Source organism: Pinus tabuliformis, chromosome 9 (genome assembly GCF_031772625.1).
Source record: "Pinus tabuliformis cultivar Carrire ecotype Pingquan chromosome 9, CPIR1, whole genome shotgun sequence".
NCBI classification, from domain to species: domain Eukaryota; kingdom Viridiplantae; phylum Streptophyta; class Pinopsida; order Pinales; family Pinaceae; genus Pinus; species Pinus tabuliformis.
This window is the reverse complement of record NC_142307.1, coordinates 848,248,563-848,257,423: the sequence shown is the minus strand read 5'-3', so window position 1 is coordinate 848,257,423 and position 8,861 is coordinate 848,248,563. Positions and strand designations below refer to the sequence as shown.

At 34.7% G+C, this 8,861-nt stretch overlaps 1 pseudogene across 1 annotated transcript; it reads right to left on the bottom strand.

Moving 5' to 3' along the window:
• Nucleotides 1–3,334: 3,334 nt before the first annotated feature.
• Nucleotides 3,335–5,699, bottom strand: LOC149151444 (phenylcoumaran benzylic ether reductase PT1-like; annotated as a pseudogene). Its single transcript, XR_016263278.1, has 5 exons — nt 5,595–5,699; nt 4,512–4,646; nt 4,135–4,378; nt 3,807–4,010; nt 3,335–3,585 (listed from the first exon to the last, which is right to left on the bottom strand). The product of XR_016263278.1 is annotated as a phenylcoumaran benzylic ether reductase PT1-like (transcript).
• Nucleotides 5,700–8,861: the final 3,162 nt, after the last annotated feature.

Sequence of the window (8,861 nt, the reverse complement as noted above, 5' to 3'; positions counted from 1 at the left end):
CTGGCCATGTTAAATGTTTGTAACTTGTATAATTCCTCATCGTGACATTGTTGGGTCTATTATTCACGTATTAAACCTTGGAATTGATTTGTGCGTTCCATGATCACCTCCAAGTGCTACAGATAAATGATCGCCGAGTTCATCTGCAAACACAATTAATGATCGCTAAGTTCAGGCCTCAGGCTTGTGTGGTGGTGCCCAAACACAATTAATGTTGGAAAGAATAGGGATGGAGACCTTAAGGCTGGAAACCATAAAAAGGGGCCAAATCATTATAACATGGAATTTTTGTTTTTTCACCAAGGGTTGGGACCAATGGAACCTAGACTAGGTGGAAAGGTGATTGGATATAGGTTTGATGAACCTCAATATTGCAACAAGAATTCTACAAATCCCAAGGCTACCAACTTAAATTATCAACCCGAGGTCCTAAAACCTAATATGAGGGCAATGTGCGATTTAAAAATAAATTATTCTATGAATAAAAATATGAATTCACCTATAATACAAAATAATAATGAATATACATGTTTGGTTAAATTTAATTATCACGCTTGCTAAAAATAATAATCAATATACATGTTTTAACTTTTGTTAAATTTAATTATCTCTCTCACCGAGTTGATATAGCAAGGTTAGTTATATTACTACCCAGTATTAAAGAGATGTAAAAAAAATTCACTCACTCTTAGCCATAAATAAAATATTTCGATCTCCATATGAAGTAACATAATTTTATAAGAGGTCCATGGGGTATTGGATAGACAATGACCTGGTTCCTTGTAAGGCACTCCTAGATGTTAAGTCACAGTTCAATTCTTAGATTTGACCATGATGTAGCCTCACCAATGCCTAACTTAAAAAGAATAAAAAAACATGCTTTTATAAGAGATAGAGTAATTAAAAATAAAAATCCTATATTTTTCTTGAGAGTGTTAAAAGTGTATTTATATGCATATAAAATGTTGACCATAATAAAATATTACAATTTGCAAAGAGGAAGTAATTGAGATGTGTAAGGAAAAAACTTCAGTTACATTATATGCATATAAAATGTTGACCATAATAAAATATTACAATTTGCAAAGATGAAGTAATTGAGATGTGTAAGGAAAAAATTTCAATTACATTCTTATAAAAAAAATTGGAGATGTGTAATTTATTCAAATTTTTAATACAAAATTAATATGTTACATTTAAAATATTAATAATAATAAAAAAATTCAATGAAAGTCATAAATAAAATTAAAATTAAAAAATTAAAAATTAATATGCATTAAAAAATATTATCATGTAAAAAAATCTAAGGAATTCATCTCAAGTGGTGTCCCACATGTTCTCTTAAGTGGATTGTAAAATTAAATATGAATCATAAATAATAAAAAATTCAATACACATAATTAGATAATATTACCATGTATTTGTCCACCAGGCTTGGATAGAGGGTGATGTAAAGCCACTGGTCCAAATGAGGTGATATATTGGACATAATGAAGATGTAGTGTTGCCAAGCTCTCTCTCTCTCTCTATATATATATATATATATAACATAAAAGCATTTTAGTGTGTATAATGTAATTTGTAAATAAAATATCTCTTTGATTTCAATGTAATTATATATATAAACCAATTGGAAAAAATTATTTCTTATCTTACTATTTTACATTTTAGCGGTATAATTTTTTGGCAAATTTTGTTTAAAATTGGCAAAGATTTGTTGAAATTACACAATCAAGTACCAAAGAGATTTTCAAAGCATTAAAACTATTTATACATTAAAAAATGCAATTTAAATAATGAAAATTATATAGAGAGACGACTATGCACCAAAAAGATCAAATCTCTAGAAACACAAATAATTTTTCAAATTTAATATTATAAAAATAATTTGCATCTCAAAAAAGTTTAAATTTATGTATGCTAAATCTATAGTTAAAATAAATGTATACTAATTATATATACCATTTGAATAGATTTCATAATTAAATACATATATTTCTTTTTATAAAGTCAAAATTCAAATTTATATACGTTACCATAAACTTACCCAATATATATTTTAATATTTAGTTATACCTTTAAAAATAAATTATTATTTAAAAATAATATCACAAACTAAAAAAAATTATTATTATTAAAAATAATATAATAATCGATTTGACGTGACATAAATATTTATTTCCGGCCTGCCAAATAATTGAATGACCTAAATATTTATTTCCGGCCTGCCAAATAATTGAATGACCTAAATGTAACGTTCAATGGACGTTATATGAATATCACATGCGCATTAAGTGGAATGTTTTTAAAATATTTTATAAGAATATTTTAATTTTATTATAGTTGGTTTTATTGATTATAAGTTTTCATTAATTTTTTTAATATTTCAATGAAGAAGAGTTGACTTTATTTTATCCATATATAACAGAATCTTTTTTTAATATGATGTTAAAAAAATAGTGGTTTTGATATTAATTACTATATTTATTTCAAAAGCGATTTTGAGAATATAAAAAAATCAATCAGAATATTTTTAAAATTTATTAATTAATATAAAAATAATTAATTTGACACTTATTATATTCATATTTATTGTATTGATAGTAAATATTGTTTTATTGGAGATGTGGTGAGTAAGTAAAGTAATATATTCTGACAATATTTTTTAAGTAAATTTGTCAATTAGCAATTGTTTCTAAAGGTGTAAAGATACACCGAAGGATTTGAATATGCCTATGATGTTATTGCAAAAATGTTGTAGCAAATTTAAAGGGTGGAGCATGGAGGGGAGGAAATGTGTTCAAGGTTGCAACAGTCTCACACTTGTGCCGATGCATGTTTGGCAAATGTTGCTTCTTCATTAATTACAAAGCATATGTCAAAACCACAGACAGAAGATGGATCTCAAAAAAAAAGATGAAAAAGGTAAACAATACCTAGCCTAACCAATTTCAAAAAGACACCTTCAATATAATTATATATATCATATTCTTAAGTCGGGTGGCTTCCTTTTATTCTAATACTCAACATTATTTTATTGGTGATGCTGGTTAAAATTTTTCATAACCCTCAATATTTTTGGTTAAAATGACTAAAACGAGTGTTAGAGTTGGCTAAACCATTAAATTTGATGGGTGGTTGAGAGGTGAAATTCATACCTTGCTAGTGTGTAAACAAAACAATATAATCTGAAAAAAAAAAATTAAACAAATTTATCATATATTCTTGCTTCATGCAATTCTTTTATTATAATAATCAAATGAACCATGAAATTGAAATTATTGTTTACAGCAAATTTATCAATTATATATCATATTCTTTAACTCATGCGACCTCGGTTTTCTCAAATAATCAAAATAGACCATAAAGTTCAAATTATTGAACAATTCGACTTAAATTTGGCACAAGCCATATCTAAACTGACTAAGAGACTAGTTGCTACACATCCATTAACGGCTACATTTCATAGGCTCGGAAGCATAAGGGCAGAGGTACTCTTCAACAACATTAGTGCACTTGAGATCGGGGTAGAGTTGAGTGGCTTCCACACCATGAGGTCCCATTTGAAAATTTCGTAGACCCCCTCTAAAATAAACCATGTGACAGCAAGACAATTCAAATGTACCATCACCCACAGTAGACGACACCTCCCACTGTGTGTCTATGTCAGTCACAGGTCAATCACTTAGGCTTATACAGAGCACACATATAGCAACCAAATGAATAATAGATGCATACAAGTCATTAATCGGAATTCATCTTTTAGTCTAAGGGAAGAAGGAAAAAAGTTGCAGAACCTAACCAACCTGCCATATTTTTCAGCAACTCTTCCTCTGATACATAGGTCTTCTCCATAGTTCTGCCAATCATTTTCTCCCATACACCCACAAGCTCATTCATAGACATGGTGTTGGCAGGAGGCATGAAATGCAGAGACTTATTGAGAGTTCTGGGGTCATCCACTATCTTGATGGTAAATTTTGCAACATCCTCCTCCTTTAGAAAAGAAACTCCATTGCAATCAAATTTGACATTGTGGAATGAATTAAAAACTACTTCCTCGTAGACTATTATACAGTCCAGATCAAAATATAATGTCAACTAAATTTTGAGCAAAGAGTTTGATTCAAAAACCTTTGGAATTTCCATCTCCATAAATAGCAAATTTATCCCTTGAAGGGATGCCATTCAGGATCAGCTACCCTAAACTTGGCACAAAATATGCTGCAAACAAGTTGGCAATGATATATGTGTAAGGGATGCCTTCTGCCTCAACTGCCCTCTGAATTTTTAGAGAGTCATCAACAACGACTTTTATAGGCCCTGCTGGATCATAGATTCTCTCATAATCAACCCCGTACTCCGATGGTATAAATCTCTATATATATCATCACCCCGAGTAGTTAGTTATGAGTATACAACATTTTAAAATAGTCTACTGCTCATATTCATATAGTTGTGTATATATCACATAATATACCTCATACAGTTCTATATACCAGACAATATACCTTGATGGTTCCAACCTCCTTAATGGCTTTGATAATGTTCATCTGACTCATTAGCTGTAAGCAGCCTGCAGCTGAGATGACCACATCAGCTTTTCGTATTGCCTCCACTAGACTTGTATAGTCCTCCACAGATCCCTACATAGACAGAGACAAATATCAGATCCCTTCAGAGACACAGACAGATATCAAAGATAGAACCAGACAAATATACCAATATATTTATTACAAATTCAATATATATATATATATATATATATATATATATATATATATTTTCTTTAAACTACTTTAAACTTAGGTAGCGGCTATCTTGTTTATTGGATGGAAAAATAATCTACTTGTCTATTGGATGGAAGAATAATCTACAATAGTGGTATACTATCATCACGATTCTGTGAAGCTAGATTGAGCTTGAATGTGTCTTTAAATAGTTTAATTCCTTCCATAAAGTGACTTCTATTCTCAACCCCTCTTATGATATTTAAGTGAAAACTAAACCCCACTTAAACAAACTAAACAGACTAATCTCGAACTTATAAATAATCAAAATGGGGTAGCACGCTAAGTGGGCTTGATTGTGGGGAAAACTCCATAGTTAAGCGTGCTTGAGCCAAAGGCGATCTGAGATGGATGACCTCCCAGGAAGTCCTGGTTACGGGGTGCAAGCTCCGGAGGTGGAGGTGATGATTGATTGACGCTGCGTGATTCATTTCACTAGTTTCAATCCCACTTCTTCACCCCTCAGAGCATCACCCAATGCAATGAGTGCTAAGTGGACTATTTCATGGAAATGGTCATAGATGAATGAAGTGGACTATTTCATGGAAATGATCATAAGTGAATGACTTACTTAATGCAGTTGAATCCCAAAAATGATATCTAATATAATGCACTGCGAAAAATACTTAAATCAAAATATTACTTATGAAAATTGATCTAAATAGGAAAATAATGCTCCTCACAAACTTGAATGACAACAGAGAGATTCTAAATATTTACATTGATTATATTGGCACCAGAGACCTGAAAGAACTCAAGAAGCTTGACTTTCTAAGGGTTAGAAGACGCAGCAAACTTTCCGACGAGAAGGAAGGTGGGATGGCCGGTAGCAAGGCTGGCTTCAGTAAAGTGATGACCGATGAAGCATGTTGCCCCAATTATCAGTATCCTGCTCTTGCTGCTTACCATGTTGCACTACCCTTTCAATGGGACAGTAAGGAGATAGTGATAGACAGTAGGTGGAGATGGAGATTGAAAATCTGTCGCAGATAGGGAAATTATATAACAGATTGGAAATTTGGTATACCAAAACGATAAATTCAACCTAATAATGGAGCCCTAGTGGGCATAGATAAGGCCAATGCACTGTAAAAGACTAGACAAAGATTTTCTAATAATGGAGAAATGTGGCCAAACAGACATGGCTAGGGACAATCGATTCGAATGATAATCTCATGATGGAGTCACATGATAATGATAATTTCAGAACATATTTTTATTTTTTAAATAGGTGTTTGGAGTATACTTTTTACTCAGAAGTTAAAGTCTATTTCACAGAGTATTTAATTTAATTAAATATTAGCCCATGGGGTAGGTGAGTTGGTAATCACAATGCAGTGAAGTTCGTTAGAAAGGTGGGCTCCGTACCGAAGGTCACGAGTTCAAAAATCCCTCGGACTTACCCTGCAGCTGTATAGAGGGGCGGGCGCAGCTCCCAGTGGTTATAGAGGTAGCGGTCAGAAATCAACCCCGTGTAACGCGAGTCGTGAGGCTGTCCCTGTTGCCAATTCCAATGTAAATAAAAATACAAAATTTAAAATCATAATAATAATAATAATAATAATAATAATAATTAAAAAAATATTATATTTTAATTGGTTAATGAATATTTTGTTAAAGTGTTTGTGCGATTGCACAAATCACAAGTTCATGAAACTTAGAGGTGTGGACGGATTTATTTTTTGAAGCAGAGTCGAACGAGGGACGAGTTTTCAGGATGGCCGACGTTGAAGAAACTTCGAGCGCGGAGTTTGAAAGGATTTTGAGCTCAGACAGAGAGCGAGAAGAGGGTTCTCTTCCAAGTTACGTAGATGGCAGCGACAACGAGGACGTCTTTCTTGCTCAATTTCTCGAGTCTGAGGTACTTACTACAGATTCTGATCAGAAGAGTGGGAACAACGATCCGAAGAAACCTCCGTCATATGCAGAAGAGGCTGGAGCCATAGTAGTGATAGAGGCGGGGCAGATCGGGGACGCCATCAACAGACTAATCGATCTAGGTTTGGTTTGGCGGATCATCATACCCTGTGCTCGAATCAAATATTTTGTGGAGACCCAGATCTTGGAAGCTGTGGGCATGGATTTCATAGATGAGAGTGAGACTCTAACGCTGGCAGATAACCCTAGATCTGCTATCGATCCGTCAGATCTGGCCTATAATCCAATAAACCGGGGCCTGAATAAGGTTGATCCGACATGCAACTCTGCGGATCGGGTGAACAACATGGCTAGGGTTTCTGATCTTCTCAGCGCCGCGACAGCGCAATATCATGGGCAGCTAGAACAGCCAGAACCTAGGCAACAGGTAACAACATCTTGTTTTCAGATTTTTATTAAACCCCCTGTGGGGAAAACCTGTCTAGTGTGGGTACATGCAGAAAGCACCATTATGCAGTTGAAACAGCAAATATGGGCATTGATGGGATACCCTGTTTAGATCCAACATTTGGTCAGTGGTAGGTGGTCCCTTTAGGATAGTAGAACCCTGAAAAATTATGATATTGGCCCAGAAACGACCATTGCTTTAAACCTTAGGCTGAGAGGAGGGGCTCAACCCTAGGGACATCCAAGCTCCTCAGGAGGAGACAAAGGGAAAAAGACAACATCTCAGCAAAATCCCAAGGGTGGCTCCTCTTACAAAAACATATTACAGGGTAGCAGAGATCCAGGGTCCCCTCCAGATCAAGGTGGATATACACCTAGGCCATACATAGTAGATCAGCTAGGGCAAACCCCAGCCCTCAATTTTGATTCTACAGGACTTGAAGATTCCGTTACGTCATATGAAACACAGGCCCTAATATGCCTTTTTAACAGTTTTTGGCCAAAGCCAATGGATCTATTCCACTGGATCTTCACCAATTGGACCATGGAATGTGATATACATTTATGCTCCAAGGGGTTTTTCATTGTTAAATTCACATCTACGGAAGTCAGAGATACAATCATCAGTGTTGGGCCTTGGTTTTGGGGAACATCGGGTCTTTTTATGACCCCATGGTTTCCAGATTTTGATCCAAACAAAATGACTGCCTCCAAAATGTCGGTCTGGGTTCGCCTATACAACCTTCCCGTTCACTTTTGGAGCGAACGAGTTTTGGAAGGAATTGGGAACAGCATAGGGAAATATATCAAAACAGATCTGGAAAGGACTGATGAGAGGATCTACACCTTTGCACGCATTTGTGTGGAAGTAGATCTAAGTAAAAGACTCCTGGAAAGTATAAGGCTGGTATACAAACAACAAAACTGGCTGCAAGGTCTAGACTACGAAACCACTGCATTCAGATGCAGGAACTGTAGGCTGATAGAACACTTGCAAAGTACATGCCCAGAAGCCAAGAAAGCAAACAGTAAAAAGAAGTAGAAAGGAAAGCAGAGGAAAGGATGGCAATTTCCCCCTCCCGATTCAGAGGAAGACGAATCAAAAGCAGAGGAGGAATTTACCTCTACAGCAAATTCTGAGCCTTCCCAAGGAAAGGAGACACAAAAGGAAAACATATCAGCCAACAAGGCTTCACAACTCCATTCAAATCAGATAGAGAAGACAAGCGAGGATCTGAGTATGGGAGGGATCAAACAGAATCACCCCTTAGATACTTCAGACTCAGACAATGATACAGCTCCACCGAAAGCGGAAACACATTTAGTCCTAGCTTCGATCGAGCCAACTCAAGGAGAGTGGCGCAAGGTCGAAAAGAAGAAGGGGAGAAAAACATGAGATGTGAGTCCACTACTCACTACCGGGAATTGGTTTTTCTGTCCTTTCCTCCTCCTTTCTTTTTTCTTTTCTTTCATTCTTTCTAAATGCACGATAGCCTCGCTACGTTGCATTATGTGCGAAAGCACTCGAGGCCAATGGGCAACTTATGGAAATGCTTCAATGCATATGCTTTGTGTAACTTTTCATTTTTTAAATAAAAGGTTACCGCTTTTTTCCTGTGGAAAAAAAAAATCACAAGTTCACAGGTTCAATCTTCACTTAAGTTTAATCTTGGCTTTACTCATTTTCTATTTTTTCTTAAGTAAATATCATTGATTAAATTATTTTTTAAATAAAAAAAATATTTT